Source organism: Scyliorhinus canicula, chromosome 7 (assembly GCF_902713615.1).
Source record: "Scyliorhinus canicula chromosome 7, sScyCan1.1, whole genome shotgun sequence".
Taxonomy (NCBI): domain Eukaryota; kingdom Metazoa; phylum Chordata; class Chondrichthyes; order Carcharhiniformes; family Scyliorhinidae; genus Scyliorhinus; species Scyliorhinus canicula.
In genome coordinates, this window is record NC_052152.1 from 118477683 (window position 1) to 118505082 (window position 27400).

Consider the following 27400-nt stretch of genomic DNA (forward strand, 5'->3'; position numbering starts at 1 on the left):
GGTGATAAAATAAACCAGTTTACAGTTTACCGATATGTGGGCATGAGTAACAATGACAAATACTGCAAATTAAATCAATAAGGAGCAATTTCTTAGAAAATGAAGTGAAGAGGACCAGTAACACGTTAGTTCTGTACCTGCATTTTGCAGATTAAGTTGTTTAACTGATCTTTGGGTCATATGAGATTTCATGGTAGGTTTTTAGTGTTTTGTTGTTTTTTTCAATGTATCTATGCATATTTTAAAATTCTCTGTTAGTGGTCCCAGAGTGTTATGTTCCTAAATCCATCACGGCTCAAAAACTCACCGTGTCTGTAGGGGCATGAGACCACTGTCAACCCAAATGCTTAAGGGTTAATTATGCTAATTAGCCCAAATATCTGACTCAATGTGAACGAATCATTGCCTCGGACAAATAGGAAAAGCAAATCTGTGATTTGTTCTTTGGTCCTTACCTGGTCCTCCTCTGAACATAGAACATAGAACGATACAGCGCAGTACAGGCCCTTCGGCCCTCGATGTTGCACCGACATGGAAAAAAAAACTAAAGGCCATCTAACCTACACTATGCCCTTATCATCCATATGCTTATCCAATAAATTTTTAAATGCCCTCAATGTTGGCGAGTTCACTACTGTTGCAGGTAGGGCATTCCACGGCCTCACCACTCTTTGCGTAAAAAACCCACCTCTGACCTCTGTCCTATATCTATTACCCCTCAATTTAAGGCTATGTCCCCTCGTGCTAGCCACCTCCATCCGCGGGAGAAGGCTCTCGCTGTCCACCCTATCTAACCCTCTGATCATTTTGTATGCCTCTATTAAGTCACCTCTTAACCTTCTTCTCTCTAACGAAAACAACCTCAAGTCCATCAGCCTTTCCTCATAAGATTTTCCCTCCATACCAGGCAACATCCTGGTAAATCTCCTCTGCACCCGTTCCAAAGCTTCCACGTCCTTCCTATAATGAGGCGACCAGAACTGTACGCAATACTCCAAATGCGGCCGTACCAGAGTTTGGTACAGCTGCATCATGACCTCATGGCTCCGGAACTCAATCCCTCTACCAATAAAGGCCAACACACCATAGGCCTTCTTCACAACCCTATCAACCTGGGTGGCAACTTTCAGGGATCTATGTACATGGACACCGAGATCCCTCTGCTCATCCACACTACCAAGAATTTTACCATTAGCCAAATATTCCGCATTCCTGTTATTCTTTCCAAAGTGAATCACCTCACACTTCTCCACATTAAACTCCATTTGCCACCTCTCAGCCCAGCTCTGCAGCTTATCTATGTCCCTCTGTAACCTGCAACATCCTTCCGCACTGTCTACAACTCCACCGACTTTAGTGTCGTCTGCAAATTTACTCACCCATCCTTCTGCGCCCTCCTCTAGGTCATTTATAAAAATGACAAACAGCAACGGCCCCAGAACAGATCCTTGTGGTACGCCACTCGTAACTGAACTCCATTCTGAACATTTCCCATCAACTACCACTCTCTGTCTTCTTTCAACTAGCCAATTTCTGATCCACATCTCTAAATCACCCTCAATCCCCAGCCTCCGTATTTTCTGCAATAGCCGACCGTGGGGAACCTTATCAAACGCTTTACTGAAATCCATATACACCACATCAACTGCTCTACCCTCGTCTACCTGTTCAGTCACCTTCTCAAAGAACTCGATAAGGTTTGTGAGGCATGACCTACCCTTCACAAAACCATGCTGACTATCCCTAATCATATTATTCCTATCTAGATGATTATAAATCGTATCTTTTATAATCCTCTCCAAGACTTTACCCACCACAGACGTTAGGCTCACCGGCCTATAGTTACCGGGGTTATCTCTACTCCCCTTCTTGAACAAAGGGACCACATTTGCTATCCTCCAGTCCTCTGGCACTATTCCTGTAGCCAATGATGACCTAAAAATCAAAGCCAAAGGCTCAGCAATCTCTTCCCTGGCTTCCCAGAGAATCCTAGGATAAATCCCATCCGGCCCCGGGGACTTATCTATTTTCACCTTGTCCAGAATTGCCAACACTTCTTCCCTACGCACCTCAATGCCATCTATTCTAATAGCCTGGGTCTCAGCATTCTCCTCCACAATATTATCTTTTTCTTGAGTGAATACTGATGAAAAGTATTCATTTAGTATCTCGCTTATCTCCTCAGCCTCCACACACAACTTCCCACCACTGTCCTTGACTGGCCCTACTCTTACCCTAGTCATTCTTTTATTCCTGACATACCTATAGAAAGCTTTTGGGTTTTCCTTGATCCTACCTGCCAAAGACTTCTCATGTCCCCTCCTTGCTCGTCTCAGCTCTCTCTTTAGATCCTTCCTCGCTTCCTTGTAACTATCAAGCGCCCCAACTGAAACTTCACGCCTCATCTTCACATAGGCCTCCTTCTTCCTCTTAACAAGAGATTCCACTTCTTTGGTAAACCACGGTTCCCTCGCTCGACCCCTTCCTCCCTGCCTGACTGGTACGTACTTATCAAGAACATGCAATAGCTGTTCCTTGAACAAGCTCCACATATCCAGTGTGCCCAACCCTTGCAGCCTACTTCTCCAACCAACACATCCTAAGTCATGTCTAATGGCATCATAATTGCCCTTCCCCCAGCTATAACTCTTGCTCTGCGGGGTATACTTATCCCTTTCCATCACTAACGTAAAGGTCACCGAATTGTGGTCACTGTCTCCAAAGTGTTCACCTACCTCCAGATCTAACACCTGGCCTGGTTCATTACCCAAAACCAAATCCAAAGTGGCCTCACCTCTTGTTGGCCTGTCAACATATTGTGTCAGAAAACCCTCCTGCACACATTGTACAAAGAACGACCCATCCAATGTACTCGAACTATATCTTTTCCAGTCAATATTAGGAAAGTTAAAGTCTCCCATAACAACTACCCTGTTACTTTCGCTCTTTTCCAGAATCATCTTCGCCATCCTTTCCTCTACATCTCTAGAACTATTAGGTGGCCTATAGAAAACTCCCAACAGGATGACCTCTCCTTTCCTGTTTCTAACCTCAGCCCATACTACCTCGGAAGAAGAGTCCCCATCTTGCATCCTTTCTACCACCGTAATACTGTCCTTGACTAGCAGCGCCACACCTCCCCCTCTTTTGCCCCCTTCTCTGACCTTACTAAAGCACCTAAACCCCGGAACCTGCAACAACCATTCCTGTCCCTGCTCTATCCATGTCTCTGAAATGGCCACAACATCGAAGTCCCAGGTACCAACCCATGCTGCCAGTTCGCCTACCTTATTTCGTATACTCCTGGCATTGAAATAGACACACTTCAAACCACAGACCTGAACACTGCCGCCCTCCTGCGAAGTCAAAACTGTGCTCCTGACCTCTCTACTCTCAATCTCTCGCACCCCAAAACTACAATCCAGGTTCCCATGCCCCTGCTGAATTAGTTTAAACCCCCCCAAAGAGTACTAACAAATCTCCCCCCCAGGATATTGGTGCCCCTCAGGTTCAGATGTAGACCATCCTGTCTATAGAGGTCCCACCTTCCCCAGAAAGAGCCCCAGTTATCCAGAAATCTGAATCCCTCCCGCCTGCACCATCCCTGTAGCCACGTGTTTAATTGCTCTCTCTCCCTATTCCTCATCTCACTATCACGTGGCACGGGCAACAACCCAGAGATAACAACTCTGTTTGTTCTCGCTCTGAGCTTCCATCCTAGCTCCCTAAAGGCCTGCCTGACATCCTTGTCCCCTTTCCTACCTATGTCGTTAGTGCCAATGTGGACTACGACTTGGGGCTGCTCCCCCTCCCCCTTAAGGACCCGGAAAACACGATCCGAGACATCACGTACCCTTGCACCTGGGAGACAACATACCAAACGTGAGTCTCTCTCGCTCCCACAAAATCTCCTATCTGTGCCCCTGACTATTGAGTCCCCAATTACTAATGTTCTACTCCTTTCCCCCCTTCCCTTCTGAGCAACAGGGACAGACTCCGTGCCAGAGGCCCGTACCCCATGGCTTACCCCTGGTAAGTCGTCCCCCCCACAAGTATCCAAAACGGTATACTTGTTACTCAGGGGAACGACCGCAGGGGGTCCCTGCACTGACTGATTCTTCCCAGTCCCTCTTACAGTTACCCATCTATCTCCAGTCTTTGGTGTAACTACTTCCCTGAAGCTCCTATCTATGACCCCCTCTGCCTCCCGAATGATCCGAAGTTCATCCAGCTCAAGCTCCAGGTCCCTAACACGGTTTTTGAGGAGCTGGAGTTGGGTGCACTTCCCACAGATTAAATCAGCAGGGACACTGACGGCGTCCCTCACCTCAAACATTCTGCAGGAGGAGCATTGTACTGCCTTCCCTGACATCCCCTCTAGATTAAAAAAAAACAAGAAAAAGAAAAAGAAAGGAAGAGCTTACCTGATATTACCTCAAACCCTGATCCCGCTGAAAGGTAAGCAAATTTAAAGGCACTCACTCACCTTCACGACAGGCCCCTGCTCCCGCTTCCCAACCACCGTGGGGTGGGGGGGTTGATTAGAGGAGGAGGTAGGGTGGGAAACACTCACAAAGTGTTTCGGGTTTAACTGTCAGTTGCCAACAGCCCCTCCACAAACCACCTTCAACTTAGGCTGACCGCACTGCACGTATGCAAATTTCCCCAGAACAGCTGATCAGTAGCTCTGCTCTGCTGCCCTCTGCTGGTTGCTTGCCTTTACTCAAACTCCTTGGGTCTTCTTCGCAGGTTCACCTTCGACTTAGGCTGACCGCACTGCACGTATGCAAATTTCCCCAGAACAGCTGATCAGTAGCTCTGCTCTGCTGCCCTCTGCTGGTCCAAAAAGAATAAAATTAGCACCATGTCAAGTACTTTTAATACTGAAATACCAATTCACAAATATGCTTTTGACTTGAACATGAAGTTGACTATTTTAGTTTGGGAATCCATTCAATAGGCTCCCATAGGATACCTGTGGCTGGATGCCTGAGGTTGTACATTTTTGGTGCCCACCCTGTTGACACTCTTAGTGATTTGTACCAGGCATTGCTGTATAGTCCCGGGCATGTACCTGATTGCTTTTTATATGCATGACTGAGACTGCCTCTGCTTTGCTTTCCCTCACGGCCACATAGACTAGCAGACCACATGCCTTAAATAATCAGCCCCAAGATTCCAGACTAAATTGCATTTGGGTCACTTCTAGTTTTCTTACTGCAGACAGTTTTGTGCCAGACAACTGCCTGTCCCACTCTGTGTGCTATCTGGGTCCCAATCCCTCTTTGACTATTGACATATCTCAGACACCTGTTCTCAAACCTCTGTCCCAGGGTCTCTCAAACACCAGCACCAAATTAAGAGACCAGTTGTTGCTTCTCATTTTGCTTCATGCATGGGCTGTACCAAAGTTAAGGCATGAAAATTCAGTACCTCGCTAGCGGAACATGTGCAAGAGACACAGGATTCGGGGAAGTACAGGCTGATAGAAGGAACATAATAACAGCAGTTATCCAGTCAGACAGAAGGAGGCAGAGAGCTTGTGAGAAATACAATGAGATAAGAGACATGCAAAATAAGTTTCAGTGAAAATGGATGAGACATATGGAATTAAAAGTGAACAGATGGTGTGAAAGGCAAAGCAAAACAGATAGCCAGAAGGTTATAAAGCAACATAATAGTCATGACAACTTTGTTTACTGGAAGAAATGTATATTTTACAGTACACAAATTTTTTCAAGACTTTCATGACTTCGGATGCACCTATAATAAAACCTTTTTCATCCAATTGTTAATTGAGTTTCTATGTATTGTATTTTTCCTATAATGAACAATGAGTTTCCTCGTGGTTGTTGTGGACTTCAGTTCTGCTGGCCATAACAGTTCATGTTTGCTCCTACTGTTGCTGTTTTCAATCCAGAAAGCATTAAGAAAATTAAATTTTAAAAATCCCACAAATATTCATAAAGTTTATAGCTTCTGTAGTGATGAATAGAGGAAATTGTCATACTTTATGGTTTGTACTTTTGCAGTAATATTATTAAAGCCTAGGTTAAAATACTTACAGTATGGCTGCTAGATCTGTGATTAACAGTGAGGTAACCAATGATTTTTGCAGGGGAAGTGTTTTGCTAATAGATATTAAAATCCATTTTACCTGTTTGCAGATAGAGAGCTACTGCAATGTTATGACAGTTTGAGCCAAGCTAAATAAACCAAGCCAAATCTTGTAGCAAGAGACAAAAGAATGCTGTGTGCTTTGAGTGCAGCTGATGTAGCTAATGGGAGGGACCAGGTGTGTCTGGACAAGGGAGTTGCTTTTAGGGCTCCAGGCAGAGCAGAAGGTTTTCAGCTTTGTCCTAAAAACAAGTTTATCTCCCCGAGATAAGAAGTAAAATCTGGTTGCCAACTGCATACATAAGTGATATTTGAAATATATGGATTTGCTTAATTGAAATGTAGAGGCAGGTTTCGTGAAGCAAATGAAGATGTTTTTTAAAAATTCATTCTTTGGCTATGGGTGTCACTGGTTGGGTCAGCATTTGTTGGCCATCCCTAATTGCCCTTGAATTGAGTGGTTTGCTAGGCCATTCCAGAGGAGGGGCAGTTAAAAGTCAACTACATTGTTGAGTGGGTCCATAGTCTCATGCAGACCACACCGCGTAATGACAGCAGATTTCCTTGGTGAACCAAATGGTTTTTTTTACAACAATCGACAATGATTTCATGGTCATCATTTGGCTTCTCATTCCAGATTTTTATCAAGTTCAAATTTGACCATCTCCCATGGTGTGATTTGAACCCGGAACCCCAGAGCATTACCCTGGGTCTCTAGATTATTAGACCAGTGGCAATACCATTATACCGCTGCCCCTCCAGGTTGTACCTGTTCATTGTAAGCAGCTACTTTGTTATTATATGCTTATCTCTGTGTTCAAATTAAAGTTTGTTTTAATAGAAATGCTGTCGACTAGTCACTGTTATCACTCCTGTGGGGCAGTAACATTTCCCCACAGTTTTATCAAATACAGTTCTAATCCAGGATCTTAACTAAAATTGGGGTTCTGGTCCAGACCCATAACATATGGACATCCCAAATCATTCACATTTAACATTACGCAAGAAAGCCCATATTGGCTTTTCTTTTCCACAATATTTAAGAAACTTATGGGGGTAGCACTTTAAATTTAGGAGCAGGCAGTTGAAATGAATCTCTATCCACTTTTAATCTGTTATACTGCAGCTTTCGACAGTATTGCAGTAACAAATTGTGTGTTGCTTAACATTGGAATGTGAAATACTTTCCCATCTGTGAGCCTCTCCCATTTTTGGAGTGGTATTTTTTTCCCCCTATGCTAATGCCTAATTAAAAAAAATATAAAGTTTCCCATCAAAACAGCCTGAAGTGATTCTGATCCCGATGAAAGATGGTTGCAGTAGTGGGACCAAAACACCACTCGATGTGTAGAGAAGGAAGTTGATTGAACCTTTCTGTAACTTTAGAGACTTAAGTAAATAAAAAAGTGCAAGAACAGCTGGATCATTTCATTCATTCACGACTCAATTCATCCTGTCTTTCTCTTTTACCATATCTGCTTTTATGTCCCTTTTCCCAGCACCACGTATAGCGTTGTCAAGTTCTTGTGCTCTTGTTTTCATTTGTTCTCTGACTGTCGTCCCTTCACCCCGAGACCCCTTCAGTCATCCACTAGTGGCCCCAGCTCAATTCACACTCCTGTTTCTCCAATCTGACAACCTCACAGTATCTTTCATTGCAAATGTAGGACAGAATCTCAGCAAAGTTTGTCAGTGTCAGGTTTTGACCTTAATCTGGTGTGTACCGCTCCAAATGCACAGCCAAGTATGCAGGCCAGATTTTCTGGCATTTAGTGCACAGAAAATCTGGGGCATGGTTTGTGCCACCTTGCTGGCAGGGCGAGCTTGATAGAGCTGGTAGGGTCCTGATCAGCCCTAAAAATAAACGGTCCCCTCGCATTTCTCGCTCTCTCTCGCTCGCTCTCTCTCTCTCTCGCTCGCTCTCTCTCTCTCTCTATCTCTCTGTCTCTCTCGCAGGAGAGGGTGAGGAGGAGAATAAGGGAACACCAGCAGAGTGGGAATAGGAGGGGATCAAACCAACCCCAAGAGGGGGGGCCACCACACTAGCGGAAAAGCTAGCGCCAGGAGGTATGAGTGAGGGGAAGGGGGATGGGGGGGGTTGCGTGTCTCATTTCCCACCGGGGGGGGGGAGCATGGGGGGATGGGGGCACCAGAAGCAGAGGGATAAATAAAAGGGGGGTTCAGGGGTGTATGGGAGGCAGCAAGAAGGGGGGGGGGGGCGGAGGAAGGAACAAATTGCAGGCGTAACAAATTGCAGGGGGAAGAAAGCGAAGGGGGTGGGGGCAGGGTTCTCGACTGGCTTCAGCAGGTCACTCTTGGAAGGGTGGAACATGATGGACCCACAAGTAGCCACTTTGGAAGGTCTCTGGACAAAGGGAACCCTGGAGTTCAGCGGCTCATCCACATGGCGTACACACAGTTGGTGGCCATGTTTGGTGGCCCCTGGACAAAGGGAAACCCCGGAGTGCAGGGACACATCCACAAGCTAAGTATGGTTGTTCCCCCCACAGGAGGGGGGGGGGAAACAAAAACACCCCATCAGAACAGTCACCTGGAACGTCAGGGTCAGGGGACTTAGCTGCTCAGTGAAAAGATCCAGAGTCTTCGCCCATCTGAAAAGTATGAAAGCTGACATAGTTTTCCTCCAAGAGCACAACTGAGGGGGAAGGACTGACTGCGGGTAAGGAAGGTATGAGTGGGACAGACGTACCATTCATGTTACGGGATGAGAGCCAGAGGGGTAGCCATACTGATAAGTAAATGGATGATGTTGACTGCGACGAAGACGGTTACAGACCAAGGGGGACAGTACATCATGGTCAGTGGTGTCCTAAATGGGACACCGGTAGTCCTTCTCACGTGTATGCTCCCAACTAGGACGACACGGAGTTTGTAAAGAAGACCATGGCAGAAATCCCCGATATAGATACACACCGACTGATCATAATAATAATCTTCATTGTCAAGAGTAGGCTTACATTAACACTGCAATGAAGTTACTGTGAAAAGACGCTAGTCGCCACATTCCGGCGCCTGTTCGGGTACACAGAGGGAGAATTCAGAATGCCCAATTCACCTAACAGCACGTCTTTCGGGACATGTGGGAGGAAACCGGAGCACCCGGAGGAAACCCACTGTTGCTTGTTCTGGGTGAGTGTGCTTAACACTCAATTTGGCTCTGTTTCGTTTGTTGGCTTTGGAGTCGTCAGGTATCGTTAAGATACCGCCACAAGTTTCAAGGTCAAGTTCAAAGCAATAAAACCATACACCAATTGGTAAGTTCAAACAAATGAGTTTATTATAATACAATTATAAACTACTCATGCACACGCTAAGATGACTAAACTATTCCTACCGCTAAATAGACCAGTACTTATCTGAATAAGGAACTGCCGGATCAGGGGGGGCAATGGCCTCTTGCTCTGCACTGGGTCCGCAGACTTCAGGTTGGTACGGGTTAAAAGGGGTCAGGAGTGTCTGTCTCTGGTAGCGATCGTTGTGAGACACTTACTTGCTGGCGGCTGCTGTCCATACCTCTCCTCTCTCTCGGTCAAGATCTTCGGTAAAAGCTGGTCGAGAGGGCTGGTCAAGAGAGGAGGGCTGGTCAAGAGAGGAGGGCTGGTCAAGAAGAACGAACTGAGTTTGGGACCTGTCTTTTATAGGTCCCAGGGCTTCGCGCCCTTTTGGGCGGACCCTCTATCTGCTGGGGATCGATTGGGTCGCTTCCCAATTTGTTTGAATCCCCCCAATACTGAGGCTGTCCCTCGGCTACTGGGCGGGCCTTCAGGTGTTTTGTCTTCGAACCCCGCTGGTGCCGGGGTGTCTGGTATCCTATACAATGTTGCAATCACTTCCCTATTTGTGTCCATTGTCCCTGGGGTCGTTCCATTACTATGCTAACTGTCTCGGAGATTGCCTCATTTGTATGCGGAATGCTCGTTTTGGTGCTGTCTGCTCTCTTAGCAGACAGAATACACAGTGGCTTGTTGCAGCATGCTTGTGCTGCAAACTTTGTCCATTTTACCCTGCAAGCTTTGCGTTCCTCCATTTTGTATTGAGGGAATGGCCAACTTCGGTGGCTACACCACGCAGACACGGAGAACATGCAGACCCCACACAAACAGTGAACCAAGCCGGGAATCGAACCTGTGACCCTGGAGCTGTGAAGAAACAGTGCTAACCGCTATGCTGCCGTGATGCCCTCATGGAGGGGAGTGGACTTCAACTGTGTACAGGACCCACTGACGGACAGGTCAAACCCCAGATGAGGGAAAATGCAGGCATGGCGAGAGAACTGGGAATATCTCGGGAACAGAAGGGGGCAGTGGACCCATGGCAGTTCATGCACCCAGGTTTTTCTTTTCTCTCTAGTAAACAAAGTCTATACCCGTATCGACTTCTTTGTAGTGGGGAAACCAGTGCTTCCAGAGACGATAAGGGTGGAATATTCCACGATTGTAATCTTTACAATCCATTACATGGATGTGAGGTTGGAGAGGTGCCATGCCCAACACCCCACATGAAGGTTGGACACAACCCACTTAGTTGACAAGGTCTTCTGCCAGAAAACGACACAGGCCATAGACGAGTACATTAATAACAATTGGAACGGGGAGGTCTCACCTATGTTCTGGGAGGTGCCGATGGCTGTGAGAGGAGAAATTATTGCCTATAAGGTATGTAGAGACAGGGAAGAGAGGGAGGCCAGGCAACAACTGATCAACTCCATTCTGGAGGCTGACAGAAGATACCCTGAGGCCCTGACTGTAGAGCTTCTCGCGGAGAGGAAAAAATTACAAATGGACTTTCACCTGCTATCCACCAGGAAGGCAGTGTACCACTCTACCAGCCCGGGTGGACTTTTACGAGCATGGAGAGAAGGCCAGCCACCTGCTGACTCACCAACTGAGAAAGCAGGCAGCCACGAGGGAAATAGTAAAGATGAAGGATAGCAGAGGCAGACTGGTAGCCAAACCAAAAAAGGTCAACAAAGTGTTTGAGGCCTTCTACTGGGGTTGTATACCTCCGAGCACCCCCGATGGGAGAGATGTGTCAGTCAATGGGGACAATAGACAGAGGGGGCAGAATGCATCACTAGGACTGGGAGAGGTCATTGCAGAACATGAACTCCTGCAGGTGGGGGAAAGTGCCGGGACCCAACGGGTTCCTTGCGGACGTCTGCAAAAATTTGAGTCGGCACTGGTCCTGCATCTGCATGAGATGTTTGCAGCCTTAATAATGAGGGGCACCCTGCCTTCAACGTTAACACAAGCCACCATATAGCTGATATCCAAAAAGGACAAAGACCCAACGGAAGGAGGATCATACAGACCCATTTCGCTGCACAATATGGACGGGGAAAAACAAGCACAAATCCTGGCTAAGTGACTGGAGAACTGCGTTCTAGAGGTGATCGCAAAAAATCAGGTAGACTTTGTCAAGGGTAGACAACTAACAGCGAACCTCAGACGACTGCTGAATGTGATAATGATCCCATTTGGGGGGAAGCACCAGAGGTGATCGTCTCCCTGGACATAGAGAAGACCTTTGGCAGAGTCGAATGGAAGTACCTAATTGAGGAATGAGAGCGGTTTGGGCTCGGGATGGGGTTCCCCTCATGGGTGAAACTCCTGTACAACACCCCAAGGCAAACGTACGGACCAACAGCACCAGCTCTGAATACTTCCAGCTGCAGAGAAGCACAAGACAAGGAATACAGCTATCTCCGCTCTTATTTGATTTGATTTATTATTGTCACATGTATTAGTATACAGTGAAAAGTGTTGTTTCTTGCCTGCTATACAGACAACGCATTTCGTACGTAGGGAAGGAAGGAGAGACTGCAGAATGTAATGTTACAGTCATAACTGGGATGTAGGGAAAAGATCAACTTAATGCGAGGTAGGTCCATTCAAACGTCTGATGGTAGCAGGGAAGAAGCTGTTCCTGAATCGGTTGGTACGTGACCTCAAACTTTTCTATCTTTTTCCTGATGGAAGAAGGTGGAAGAGAGTATGTCTGGGTGCATGAGGTCCTTTAATTATGCTGGTTGCCTTTCCGAGGCAGCGGGAATTATAGATAGAGTCAATGGATGGGAGGCTGGTTTGCGTGATGGACTGGGCTACATTCACGACATTTTGTAGTTTTCTGCGGTCTTGAGCAGAGCAGTCTCCATACCAAGCTGTGATACAACCAGAAAGTATGCTTTCAATGGTGCATCTGTAAAAGTTGGTGAGAGTCGTAGCTGACATGCCAAATTTCCTTAGTCTTCTGAGAAAGTAGAGTCGTTGGTGGGCTTTCTTAACGACATTGTCAGCATGGGGGGGACCAGGACAGGTGTTGGTTATCTGGACACCTAAAAACTTGAAGCTCCCGTCCCTTTCCACTTCGTTCCCATTGATGTAGACAGAGGCATGTTCTCCTCTATGCTTTCTGAAGTCGATGACAATCTCCTTCGTTTTGTTGACGGTGAGGGAGAGATTATTGTCAGCGCACCAGTTCATCAGATTCTCTATCTCATTCCTGAACTCTGTCTTGTCATTGTTTGAAATCCGACCCAATACGGTGGTGTTATCAGCAAATTTGAGAATCAAGTTGGAGGGGAATTTAGCCACAATGTCATAGGTATATAAGGAGTATACTAGGGGGCTGAGGACACAGCCTTGTGGTGTTGAGGATGATCGTGGAGGAGGTGCTGTTACCTATCCTGACTGATTGTGGTCTGTGGGTTAGGAAGTTCAGGATCCAGTCACAGAGAGAGGAGCCGAGGCCCAGGCCACGGAGTTTGGAGATGAGTTTCGTCAAATAATAGTGTTGAAGGCTGAGCTGCAGTCGATAAATAGGAGTCTGACATAGGTGTCTTTGTTATCTAGGTGTTCCAGTGTTGAGTGCAGGACCATGGAGATGGCATCTGCTGTGGGCCTGTTGCAGCGGTAGGTGAACTGTAGGGGATCAAGGCAATCCGGGAGGCTGGAGTTGATTCGTGCCAAGACTAACCTTTTGAAGCACTTCATAATGATGGATGTCAAAGCCACTGGACGATGATCATTAAGGCACGCTGCCTGGCTTTTCTTTGGTACAGGGATGATGGGTGTCTTCTTGAAGCAGATAGGGACCTCGGGTTGTTGTAAAGAGAGGTTGAAGATGTCTGCGAGTAACCCCGCCAGATGATCTGCGCAAGACCTGAGTGTTCTTCCGGGTACTCCATCCAGGCCAGTGGCTTTCCGTGGGTTGACCTTCGAGAAGGCATCTGCAATGGTGACCTTGGATACAAGTTCATCCGAAGCTTCCAGGGTGGAGGGCGCGCTCTCGCTGACCTCTTACTCAAAGCGGGCAAAGAACACGTTAATATCATCAGGGAGGGGTGTGTTGCAGCTGGCGATTTTACATGCCTTCATCTTGCAGACCTTGCCATAGTCGGCGGGGTCTGTGTGTTTTTAGTTTCATTTTCAGCCCTGCCCTGGGTTTAGAGTTCTGCTCTGGGCTCTTGAGGAAAGGAGTTGCGTTTCTCAGACTGACTTCTGAAAGCTTCTCGCCAAGGACTTTGTGAGTAAATCTGCAAACCACTGAGTGTTAACTGTATTAATAAGTGGCATTTGACTTGCATGTGGACTTTGCTTAATTGAAATTTTGAAGTAGATGGGAAAGTAAGCTCAAAAAACCTTTATTTTGAAAGAATTATTTAACTGTTAATTGAAAATCTTTTTTGCTTGATGTTAATGGGGTTAATACTGTATTAATAATAACATTTGCTTCAATACAAAAATCTATATTTGTCAGTGGAATCAATCCAGGGGGTGAAATATCCTTTCCTCACATCTAAAAATTGAAGAATTGTTGGGGTTTCTCATCTAGTTTCCTTATATAAATTGCAGTCTGGTACAGTAACAATTGGGTCTTGTCCGGGATGAGAATGTATCATTTCCTAGTTTGGTTTGAGGTTAAAGACAGTGTATTTGAGGAACTAGTGCTTTTTTTTTTCAGATGTTGCATTGAGGTAGTTTAAATATGGTGTGATTTATGAAATGACTCTCTCTTGTAGCTGAGCATTTCCTGTGCGCGGAGGAGGTCACTCTGATTGATTTACAAAGGATGGTTAAGTCATAGCTTTTTGATTTGGCGGACAAGCTGTAGTTGACTTTACTTGAAGGTGTGAGGAAAGTGGAGACAATTCGAGCATTAGCTCAGCATTTAAATTTGTCGAAGACACAGTCTGAATAAGTGGGATTGCCTAAGATCCAGTTTCAAATGAAACAGTTGCAAAACGATGAAGAAATGAGACAACTTGATTTGGAATTATATTACCACAGCCTGGACTAATGCGCAGTTAATTTTAGCCCCACTTGACCCGGAGTCGCAACATGTTTGAAATTAACTCTTAATTTTAAAAATCCTGGAAGTCTTCGGCTGCCCAGTAAGTACAGTCTCCAGGTTTGTAAATTTTAACACAATTAATTTTTATTAATAACATAACTGTAATTAAATAGGCTGCAAATAAAACTGGTTAACTATCCAATTTCTAACCTCCACTTTAACTTGCCCCATCCTTTATACACACACAGGACAGACAAACACAGAGAAAGAGGGGTGTATAAAAATGTAAAAGGATAAGAGTCTCTGTTCAGATGGATATCTTCCAGTCAGATTTGTTTAGTTTAGGCCTCCATGTGGATGTATTTGCTTTCTGTCTGTAATGATTTTCACTGGAGATTCATCAGGGTCTGGTGATGTCTTTGCAGACTCGGGATCAGCTGTCAGGAAACATTCGGGGAAAAAGAGAGAAAGCAACACACAACCTCTCCTTTCTGCATCCAGGGGCTTCTCTGCTGGGTTCTTTCAGAACCCTCATCTGGCAGAACCCAATCGCTGTCTCTTGTCAGGCAGAATATTGTCCCATGCCAATTCATTGATCACCTGCCAACCATTTGAAATGAAAAATGAAATGAAATGAAAAGCGCTTATTGTCACGAGTAGGCTTCAATGAAGTTACTGTGAAAAGCCCCTAGTCGCCACATTCCGGCGCCTGTTCGGGGAGGCTGGTACGGGAATCGAACCGTGCTGCTGGCCTGCTTGGTCTGCTTTAAAAGCCAGTGATTTAGCCCAGTGAGCTAAACCAGCCCCTCGAAAATGAAAATCACTTATTGTCACGAGTAGGCTTCAATGAAGTTACTGTGAAAAGCCCCTAGTCGCCACATTCCGGCGCCTGTCCGGGGAGGCTGGTACGGGAACCAAATCCTTCCAATCTCTTGGGTGCCAGAAAGTCGGAGATCTTCTGTTTAAAATCTAAAACTTCATAGCACAGTGCACTATTTTGAAACTTTTGAGTTCCTCACTTTCTGTGCTCGACTTCAAGGTGTCTGTCTATTAAAGATCCACGGACCAAAACAATAAGGACAAAATAAAAAAAATAGGAAATAAGGGAATCAACAGGAAGCGCCCTGACACTTAAAAGAAATGGCAAGAGAGAGAGCAGAAAAGCCAAAAGAGAATGCGATACCACAGAAACGAAAGAGCGAGGCAATGGCAAGAGAAAAGAATAAAGAAAGAGAAGTTGAACTTCACAAAGTGGAAATGAAGGAGTGGGAATTGGAATGGTAAAGAGAATATCAATTTAGATTGTTGGCGTTAAAGGCAAGCAGAAGGAGTAATCCTTCCTAGTCAAAAGTTTAGTGAGTATATATTTAAATATATTCAAGAGCTGCCAAGGTTTGACGACAAAGATGTGGAAGCTTTTTTTAATCTAATTTGAGAAAGTGGCAAAGCTATTCAATTGGCCAAAGACCATGGGTGTATTGATGGTTCAAACAAAGTTTGTAGGTAGAGTTAGTGAACTGTTTGCATCATCTCAGGAGGCATTCGACAATCTGAAAACTTGTGTTAACCACCGCACTTCAGATTATGCCAAGCAATTTAAGGTGGCAGTTGATGCAAGTGGTTTGGACATCGGTGCTGTACTCTTGCAAAAAACGACAACAGGATAGAAAGACCTGTTGGTTATTCTACCGGAAACTAAATATTCACCAAAAGAATATTCAATGATGGAGAAGGAGACGTTGGGTTTGGTGTTGGCATTTTGACAATTAATGTTGCCAACAATTCACCAGGGACAATTGTACACGCAGATCATAATTCATTGAAATTTCTGGCGAAGTTTTAAGATCGAAATGCAAGACCATTTAGATCGTCTTCATTGCTACAATCATTTAATTTGAAAATGATACACGTAGCAAGAAGAGAAAACATGATTGCAGATGCTTTATCACGACTTTGACATTCGAGAAAACATAAAGTCATTGATTACTTTGGTAAATAAGACCATAAGACATAGGAGCAGAATTAGGCCACTCGGCCCATGGAGTCTGCGTTGCCATTGAATCATTGCTGATATGTTTCTCATCCCCATTCTTCTGCCTTCTCCACATAACCCCTGATCCCCTTATTAGTCAAGAACCTATCTATCTCTGTTTTAAAGACACTCGGTGATTTGGCCTCCACAGCCTTCTGCGGCAAAGAGTTCCACAGATTCGGGCAGCAGGGTGGTGCAGACGTTACCACTGCTGCTTTATGGCGCCGAGGCCCCAGGTTTGACCCCGGCTCTGGGTCACGGTCCGTGTGGAGTTTGCCCATTCTGCACATTCTCCCAGTGCTTGCGTGAGTTTTGCCCCCACACCCCAAAGATGTGCAAGGTAGGTGGATTGGCCACATTAAATTGCCCCTTAATTGGAAAAAACAAATTGGGTATACTAAATTTATATTTAAAAAAAAGAGTTCCACCGATTCACCAACCTCTGGCTGAAGAAATTCCTCCTCATCTCTGCTTTAAAGGATAGTCCCTTTTAGCTTCTGATTTCCTAAGCATTTCCCCATTTAGAAAATAGAATGCCTCCATTCCTCCTTCCAAAGTGCATAACCTCACACTTTTCCACATTGTATTCCATCTGCCACTTCTTTACCCACTCTCCTAGCCTATCCAAGTCCTTCTGAAGTCCTCCTGCTTCCTCAATACCACCTGTCCCTCTACAGATCTTTGTATCATCTGTAAACTTGGCAACAGTGCCTTCAGTTCCTTCCTCCAGATCATTAATGCATATTGTGAAAGATATTTAGATCCCAGCCCTGATCCGCTTGCAGCCACATCTGTGATGCCCACAACATTGTCTCCACGAATTTCAATGTACACAAGAAGCTCATTTACCTTATTTTGTACACGGCACGCATTTAGGTACAACATCCTCAGTCCTGCATTGACTGTCCCCCTTCTCATAGTTGTCCCTTTTGTTTTTAAACTGTGGCTGAAGTTGGATTCCTGATGCTTTCTATACTCCTCTATTACGTGTGTGTAGAGTTTTACAGCACGGAGTGAGGTCCTTCGGCCCATTACGACCGTGCAGATCGTCAAGCACCTTATTCTGATCCCATTTTCCAGCACTTGGTCTGTAGCCTTGTATGCAATGGCATTTCAAGTACTGACCTAAAAACTTCATGTTGTGAGTCTTCCTACCTCTACCAATGTTTCAGACAGTGAATTCCAGATTCCAACCCTCTGGGTGAAAAGGTCTTTCCTCACATTTCCTCTAAACGTCCTGCCCATTACCTTAAATATATGCCCCTTCATTATTGACCCCTCTGATAAGGGGAAAAGTACCTGTTTGTCAACCCTATGTACGTCCCTCATAATTTTATACACCTCAGTCAGGTTCTCCCTCAGTCTTCTCTGGTCCCGGGAAAACAACCCGAGCCTATTGTCTATTTTATCCAGTCTCTCTTGATAGCTGAAATATCCAGACCAGGCAACATCCTGGTGAATCTCCTCTGCACCTTCTCCACTTCCTTTCTATACTGTGGTGACCAGAATTACATCTAGTACTCCAGCTGGGTCCCAACCAGCATTTTACACTGCTCCAGCATAACCTCCCTACTCTTATATTCATATTGGTTAATAAGAGCAAGAATCCCATAAGCCTTCTTAACCAGCGTATCAACCTGCCCTGCTGTCTTCAGAGATCTGTGAACATGCACATCAAGGTCCCTTTGTTCCTCTTTGTTTCCTAGGTTCCGGTCATTAATTGTATATTCCTTTGCCTTATTAATCCTCCCAAAATGCATCACCCCTCACTTTTCATGGTTAAATTGCATTTGCCACTCTTCTTCCCATCTAACTAGCCCATCTATATCGTCCTGTAATCTAAAACCTTACTCCTCACTATTTACCCCACCACCAATTTTTGTCTGTAAGGATACTGTTGTAAACCTTTCATCTGTTCTATGGTACCTGTTTAATCCCTGTCCTATAGACTGCCTTTAATCTACAGATACTGATGGCTGCTACCACACTGAGACTTTGTGTGTCAGTTTGATAGACTTGGGAAGCAGCCAATCGGTGAGGCTGGAATTCTAAACCATCTCCTGTGTTTGCTTACGATTGGTGGAGCCATTCAGAATCTTCTGGAAGAAAAGCAGATCACGTGAAGAGCTCCATTTTTGTGCTGGGTTATGTGAGAAGATACAGGCCAGGAAGTAACTGAAAGACCCTCTCTTTGTGCCAGGCAATTTAAAAACTCCTCGTCAGACCTCTAAAGGCACTCCTATTAAAAAGACAGACAACAGTTAGAACTGTGAAGGGATATTCTGGAGTGAATGATGGCAAGAAGTTTGTCACCAGATCTGTGATTCTGTAATCGTCTGTCTGAATAGCTGGAAAGAAGCCAAACTGAGAACGTTCTTCATAATACGGCCAGTGTTTCTGCACAGAGATCAGGCAAATGGAAAATAGTGTAAAATTCTCAGGTTTAAAGCTCCAGTAAAATCTCTGGGAGATGTAGGCTCCATCCAGTGGTCGGAGGTCAGAATTACCCTGACATGAATCTCTTGTGTAAAGCTCCATGAGGTGGTTGAAGGTCACGGTTGCACTTATTGAACCTCTAATATAAATCCATTCCCCAGAGGATCACATTCAGAGAAGACCACAACCGCAGCAGCGAAGATTCAGCTAAAACAGTTTCCTTCAATTCCTGTTGTGTTAATTCTTCCCCTCCCCTTACTGAGAGTCTGACTTGTGTGTCTGGGTGGTGTCACCTGAGGAAGGAGCAGTGCTCCGAAAGTTAGTGTTTGAAACAAACCTGTTGGATTTTAACCTGGTGTTGTAAGACTTTTTACTGTGCCTACCCCAGTCCAACACCGGCATCTCCACATCATGGGTGGAGTAAGCAACGCCTTATGTTCCTGGATGCCTTTTGAAACACTGCTCATCATTGTTATGCTATTCACACATTCTAATCTCTTTATGTGCCACCAGCAGCATCCTTCTTAGCATTAATCACCCCCATTTACATTCCTTTTGTCTTCTGTCTTTGACAGCTTTGTCAATGTCCACCTATTGCTGGCCCCCTATCCAGCCGCACCACCCCATGTCCCCCCTCCACTACGGTATGAATCTGACCCCGCTTCCAGTTCTTTCTTGGCTTGACAAAGAGTCATCCAGACTCAAATGTTAGCTTCCCTCTCTCTTGCCAGATGCTGTCAGACCTGCTGAGATTGTCCACTATTTTCTGTTTTTCTTTATTTACCTGGAGACCTCGACCTGTCTCACTTCCAGCCGCACCCTTCTGTCCCTGACCACTGGCTGAATTCAAGTTAGTTATCCTCCTGAAACACCGTTTCCAGGTACTCCCGCTCTTTTTAAATCTCCGCTCTGACTCTCAGCTCCCGCTCATTTTAAATCCCCGCTCTGACTCTCAGCTCCCGCTCTGACTCTCACCTCCCGCTCTGACTCTCGGCTCCCGCTCTCACTCTCAGCTCCAGCTCTGACTCTCAGCTCCCGCTCTGACTCTCGGCTCCCGCTCTGACTCTCGGCTCCCGCTCTGACTCTCGGCTCCCGCTCTGACTCTCGGCTCCCGCTCTGACTCTCGGCTCCCGCTCTGACTCTCGGCTCCCGCTCTGACTCTCGGCTCCCGCTCTGACTCTCGCCTCCCGCTCTGACTCTCGGCTCCCGCTCTGACTCTCGCCTCCCGCTCTGACTCTCGGCTCCCGCTCTGACTCTCGGCTCCCGCTCTGACTCTCGGCTCCCGCTCTGACTCTCGGCTCCCGCTCTGACTCTCGGCTCCCGCTCTGACTCTCGGCTCCCGCTCTGACTCTCGGCTCCCGCTCTGACTCTCGGCTCCCGCTCTGACTCTCGGCTCCTGGCTCTGACTCTCAGCTCCCGCTCTTTTTAAATCTCCGCTCTTACTCTCGGCTCCCGCTCTGACTCTCGGCTCCCGCTCTGACTCTCGGCTCCCGCTCTGACTCTCGGCTCCCGCTCTGACTCTCGGCTCCCGCTCTGACTCTCGGCTCCCGCTCTGACTCTCGGCTCCCGCTCTGACTCTCGGCTCCCGCTCTGACTCTCGGCTCCCGCTCTGACTCTCGGCTCCCGCTCTGACTCTCGGCTCCCGCTCTGACTCTCGGCTCCCGCTCTGACTCTCGGCTCCCGCTCTGACTCTCGGCTCCCGCTCTGACTCTCGGCTCCCGCTCTGACTCTCGGCTCCCGCTCTGACTCTCGGCTCCCGCTCTGACTCTCGGCTCCCGCTCTGACTCTCGGCTCCCGCTCTGACTCTCGGCTCCCGCTCTGACTCTCGGCTCCTGGCTCTGACTCTCAGCTCCCGCTCTTTTTAAATCTCCGCTCTGACTCTCGGCTCCCGCTCTGACTCTCGGCTCCCGCTCTGACTCTCGGCTCCCGCTCTGACTCTCGGCTCCCGCTCTGACTCTCGGCTCCCGCTCTGACTCTCGGCTCCCGCTCTGACTCTCGGCTCCCGCTCTGACTCTCGGCTCCCGCTCTGACTCTCGGCTCCTGGCTCTGACTCTCAGCTCCCGCTCTTTTTAAATCTCCGCTCTTACTCTCGGCTCCCGCTCTGACTCTCGGCTCCCGCTCTGACTCTCGGCTCCCGCTCTGACTCTCGGCTCCCGCTCTGACTCTCGGCTCCCGCTCTGACTCTCGGCTCCCGCTCTGACTCTCGGCTCCCGCTCTGACTCTCGGCTCCCGCTCTGACTCTCGGCTCCCGCTCTGACTCTCGGCTCCCGCTCTGACTCTCGGCTCCCGCTCTGACTCTCGGCTCCCGCTCTGACTCTCGGCTCCCGCTCTGACTCTCGGCTCCCGCTCTGACTCTCGGCTCCCGCTCTGACTCTCGGCTCCCGCTCTGACTCTCGGCTCCCGATCTGACTCTCGGCTCCCGCTCTGACTCTCGGCTCCCGCTCTGACTCTCGGCTCCCGCTCTGACTCTCGGCTCCCGCTCTGACTCTCGGCTCCCGCTCTGACTCTCGGCTCCCGCTCTGACTCTCGGCTCCCGCTCTGACTCTCGGCTCCCGCTCTGACTCTCGGCTCCCGCTCTGACTCTCGGCTCCCGCTCTGACTCTCGGCTCCCGCTCTGACTCTCGGCTCCCGCTCTGACTCTCGGCTCCCGCTCTGACTCTCGGCTCCCGCTCTGACTCTCGGCTCCCGCTCTGACTCTCGGCTCCCGCTCTGACTCTCGGCTCCCGCTCTGACTCTCGGCTCCCGCTCTGACTCTCGGCTCCCGCTCTGACTCTCGGCTCCCGCTCTGACTCTCGGCTCCCGCTCTGACTCTCGGCTCCCGCTCTGACTCTCGGCTCCCGCTCTGACTCTCGGCTCCCGCTCTGACTCTCGGCTCCCGCTCTGACTCTCGGCTCCCGCTCTGACTCTCGGCTCCCGCTCTGACTCTCGGCTCCCGCTCTGACTCTCGGCTCCCGCTCTGACTCTCGGCTCCCGCTCTGACTCTCGGCTCCCGCTCTGACTCTCGGCTCCCGCTCTGACTCTCGGCTCCCGCTCTGACTCTCGGCTCCCGCTCTGACTCTCGGCTCCCGCTCTGACTCTCGGCTCCCGCTCTGACTCTCGGCTCCCGCTCTGACTCTCGGCTCCCGCTCTGACTCTCGGCTCCCGCTCTGACTCTCGGCTCCCGCTCTGACTCTCGGCTCCCGCTCTGACTCTCGGCTCCCGCTCTGACTCTCGGCTCCCGCTCTGACTCTCAAATCCCGCTCTGACTCTCAAATCCCGCTCTGACTCTCAAATCCCGCTCTGACTCTCAAATCCCGCTCTTTTTAAATCTCTGCTCTGACTCTCCGCTCCCGCTCTTTTTAAATCCCCGCTCTGACTCTCAGCTCCCGCTCTTTTTAAATCTCCGCTCTGACTATCAGCTCCTGCTCTTTTTAAACCTCCGCCTGACTCTCCGCTACCACTCTTTTAAAATCCTCATGTCTTCAAATTCCTCTGTAAATCTACGCATTGATTCTATTCAAGTAATAATCTAATCGCCTTTTGAATGCTTCGATTGAACCTGCCTCCACTACACTTCCAGGAGTGCACTCCAGAACTGAGCCACTCCCTGTGCAGAAAAGTTTCTTCTCACATCACATTTGCTTCTTTTGCAAATAACTTTTAAATCTGTGCTCTCTTGTTATTGATCATTTTACAAGCGGGAACAGCATCTCCCTATTCATTCTGTCCAGCTCCTCATGATTTTGAACACCTCTATCAAATTCTCTAAGAAGAACAATCCCAATCCCTCCAATCTATCCTCACAACTGAAGTTTCTCATCCCTGGAACATGTGAATTTCAAACGGCTCCTTTTGCCTTAAACATCATAATTATCACTCCAGATGAAACATAATAGTTTGCTCCAAATGAGGAAGCAGGCTTTGGTTTCTTTCAATGCATCAAGCCATGTCCTGCAGCCAATGTCTTGGAAAGAATTCAAGTGTTAACATCTGCCTGTTGATGTGCTGAGAGTCCTCACGCAGGGTTTGCCTCGGGTGTCTTCTGACCTCTTTAATCATCTTATTCTTGGCTTCATTTTCTATGTTTTTCCTTTCCCTGTTATTGTGGAAGCCAATTAAAGTAACAATGTGGCCTCTCTTGTACACACTGTCAAAATGATAACTCAAGATGATTTTCCAAACATCTGAAATTGATGGGCCAGAAAGACAGCGTGCCCATCAAACAACGGGAAGAGTTCTAACACTACATGGGCCGACAAAACTACTTGGTTTATTCAACCTGTTCCTCTGAATGTACCCTGTCCAAATCCATTTTTGCGGTTCCATTTCCTGTTTGCTGAGATTGTTGAGATATTTTTTCCCAGACTCGAACTTCAAGACTGCCATGAAAATGGTGGTTTTGATCAACAGATCAATCTTTAAAATATCGGTGCACAATATTTATCCAGCTGGAACCAAGGTGGGTCAATCAGTAGAACTGCTCCATTTAAACAAAAAAAAGGATTTGGGTAATCTGTAAACTTGAAAGCGTATGAGCTGCAGGTTTCCATGTCTTTTGTAACATTGAATTGTTCTTCAATTATGCTGATTAATTAAAAAATTGTAAATCTCAATATAATTTTAATAATTAAGCCAAATGATTTGTAGAAATGGAACTAGGAAACCTGTTATAAAATGTTTTTCAGGATATGGTGCAGATGATCACTGAATAAAGATGTGTTAATTAGCTTCCGCTGTTTTATCTCCCTCTGTCTTTCACCTTGTGAGCCAATCTACATATTCTGCCTGAAAATCACTGTATACTGGCCTTGATCCTAAGTTGGAAACATAGAAAATTGGAGCAGACGGAGGACATTCCGCTTTTTGAGCCGAATAAAGTGTGCCTCCCATGTGCTATCTGGTACTAAGTACTGTTCATTCCTTGCACCCTTGTTCATTGCTCCACCATTCATTATCATAGATAGAATTTACAGTGCAGAAGGAGGCCATTCGGCCCATCGAGTCTGCACCGGCTCTTGGAAAGAGCGCCCTACCCAAGGTCAACACCTCCACCCTATCCCCATAACCCAGTAACCCCACCCAACACTAAGGGCAATTTTGAACACTAAGGGCAATTTATCATGGCCAATCCACCTAACCTGCACATCTTTGGACTGTGGGAGGAAACCGGAGCACCCGGAGGAAACCCACGCACACACGGGGAGGATGTGCAGACTCCGCACAGACAGTGACCCAAGCCGGAATCGAACCTGGGACCCTGGAGCTGTGAAGCAATTGCGCCATCCACAATGCTACCGTGCTGCCTCATGGGCCTCATGGCTGATCATCCAATTTAGTAACCAGTTCCTGCTTTTCCCCTATATCCTTTGGTCCCTTTAGTCCCACATGCTATATCTACTTCATGTAAACATGGGGTAGGATTCTCCTTTCCCCGACGCTGAAATCGGGGATGGCAGTCGGCCGGAGAACGACTCAGACGGCGAAATCGCAGCAGGCGGCGGTTTGACACTGGGTCGCGATACTCCGCCCCCTCCAAATCAGCATCATCGTGCTTCGTGCACTCGCAACCCCGTTTGAATATCATTGTCGGGCCCACCGAGATGCTTCGCCTCCAATGGGCCGAGTTGCCGACAAGGTGGGCAACGTGTGGTCTCAGCGGTCGTGAACCTGGCGTGGTGGCTGTGGAGAGAGAAAGAGACTGCATGTGGACAGTGTCCAGCACTACCTTACTCCGCCGGGAACTGTTCCTGCTGGCGAGGCAGCTTCTGCCAGGGCTTGGGTGGGGGTGGGGGGGGGGGGGGGGGGGGGGGGGGGGGAGTAGTGGGGGGTGGACATGAGGTGGGCTGTGTGGTAGGGGTGAAAAGGTATGCGTTCCAGCGCAACCGGCACCATCTTCGGTGCGATTGGTGCGTGTGTAGGGGGGTGGTGGGGGGGTGTATGCATGCACGTGGCTGTAGCTGTCAGCCCTGCACATGTCCAGCACGGACTGGGCAATTCTCCCAACGTTTTCACGCATTTTGTGGGCGTTTCACGCTGCGCCTGTGCTAGCCCCTCTCCTTTAGCGGAATTTGTGTGGGTATGGCGATGATTTTCCTGTTGTGAAACACCACGATCCTCCGTTGGTGTCAGCACTTAGATGAAGGAACGGAGAATCCAGCCCATAGTGTTTTGGCTTCAGCTGCTTTCTGTGATAACGAATTTCACAGGCTCACCACTCTCCAGATGAAGACATTTCTCCTCATCTCTGTCCTAAATGGTCTACCCCATATCCTTAGACTGTGACCTCTGATTCTGTACTCCCCACCAATGAAAACATCCTCCCTGCATATACCCTCTCCATTTAGAATTTTACAGTAGAATTTTATAGATTTCTGTAAGATTCCCCCTTTTTCTTCTGAACTCTAGTGAAAATAATCGGAACCAACTCAGCCTCTCCTCATAAGTCAGTCGCACCACCACAAGAATCAGTCTGGTAACCCTTCACTGCAGTCCGTCCATGGCAAAAACATATGGAGACCAAAACTGCACATTATATTCTAGGTGTGGTCTCACTGAGGCCCAGTATAATTGCAGCATGACATCCCAATCCTATAATCAAATCCTTTTGTTCGGAAGGCCTGAATACCATTTGCCATGTTTACCTCTTGCTTCACCTGCGTGCTTACTTTCAACAACTGGCATACAATGACAGCCAGGTCTCGTTGCACATTCCCCTCTATCATTCTATGGCCAATCAGATAATTTGCCTCCCCGTTTTTGCTACCAAAGTGGTTAGCTTCACATTTATCCACATTATACTGCATCTGCTCTAACTTCATATTTATCCACATTATACTGCAGCTGCTTTGCATTTGCCCACTCACTCAATTTGTCCAAATCACGCTGAAGCATCCCTGCATCCTCCTCGCAGCTCACCCTCCTACCCAGCTGTGCGTCACCTGTGTGGCGATATTGCCCTTTGCTCCCGCATGTAAATCATTAATACATATTGTGAATAGCTAGGTATCATAGAATTTACAGTGCAGAAGGAGGCCATTCGGCCCACCGAGTCTGCACCGGCCCTTGGCAAGAGCACCCTCCTTAAGCCCACACCTCCACCCTATCCCCTAAACCCAGTAACCCCACCCACCTTTTTTGGACACAAAGGGCAATTTAGCATGGCCAATCCACCTAACCTGCGCATCTTTGTATTGTGGGAGGGAACTGGAGCACCCAGAGGAAACCCACGCAGACACAGGGAGAGCATGCAGACTCCGCACAGACAGTGACCAAAGCTGGGAATCGAACTTGGGACCCTGGAGCTGTGAAGCAACAGTGCTAACCACTAACGTGCAGCCCGTAAGATTTCTGTTCCCTGCTGTACCCCACGAGTCACTGCCTGCCATTTGGAAAAAGACCCGTTTATTCCTACTCTTTGTTTCCTGTCTGCCAACCAGTTTTCTATCCATCTCAATGCATGACCCCCAATTGCATGCACTTTAATTTTGTATGCTATTTAATGTCTTATGCGGGGCTTTGTTGAAAGCCTTCTGAAAGTCCAAATAAACCACATTGATTGGTTCCCCCTTATCAACTCTACTAGATATATCCTCAAAGAATTCCAGTGGATTTGTCATGCATGCTTTCATTTTTGTATATTCATGCTGACTCTCTCTGATCCTGCCATTGTTTCACAAGTGCTTTGCTGTTAATTATTTTATAATGCACTCTCAGCAGTCTCCCCACTACGGAAGTCAGGCTGACTGGCCGATAATTCCCTGTTTTCTCTCTGTCTCCCTTTTTAAATAGTGAGGTTACTACATTAGCTACTCTCCAATGAATAGGAACTGTTCCAGAATCTATAGAGTCTTGGGAGATGTTCACCAATGGATTCACTATTTATTGGGTCACTGAAGTACTCTGAGATGCAGATTATCAGGCCCTGGTGCTTTATTAGCCTTCAGTCCTATCAAATTTCCTAACACCATTTCCCTACGAATGCTGATTTCCTTCAGTTCTTCCTCCTCACTCAACCCTGTGTTCTCCAACATTTCTGGTACGTTATTTGTGTCCTCCTTTGAGAAGACAGAACCAAAGTGGAGAATTAGCTGGTCAGCCATTTCTTTGTTCCCCATTTTCAATTTTCCTCTATGTTGAGTGTAGGAATTTCAGATATATTGTATTATATGTAGTTGGTGCAGTAAGGGTTAAAAGCCTGGGTTAGTGTGTGACTGCTGCACACATGTTTTTTAAAATCCTGGTTTGAAAAGCAGCAGGCATTTTGGAGACGGGTGTAATTAAAGCATCATAAAAATAAAATAATTCATTCCAACCATGAATATTGTTTTGTTGAAGTTGGGCTTGTGGATTTTGGTAAATATGAAGAAGGCTGTCTGGGTAATAGATAATTAAAGACATTGTGTTTGACCTTTGTAAGATTATGTAACTAACAGGAGGAGCTTGGGTTGGACCAGTCTCCGTCAGGCAGAGTTTAGTTTAGTTTTGGCTTGAAAGCAAGCTGAGAAGCACTTTCTGAAGAATAGG

The 27400-nt window shown here is 47.2% G+C and overlaps 1 protein-coding gene across 1 annotated transcript in view; it reads left to right on the plus strand.

Annotated features, from left to right (window-relative positions):
* The window catches only part of vwa8 (von Willebrand factor A domain containing 8), a 489820-nt gene that overhangs the window by 34173 nt on the left and 428247 nt on the right, over positions 1–27400 (plus strand). The gene's annotated exons all lie outside the window — the stretch shown is intronic.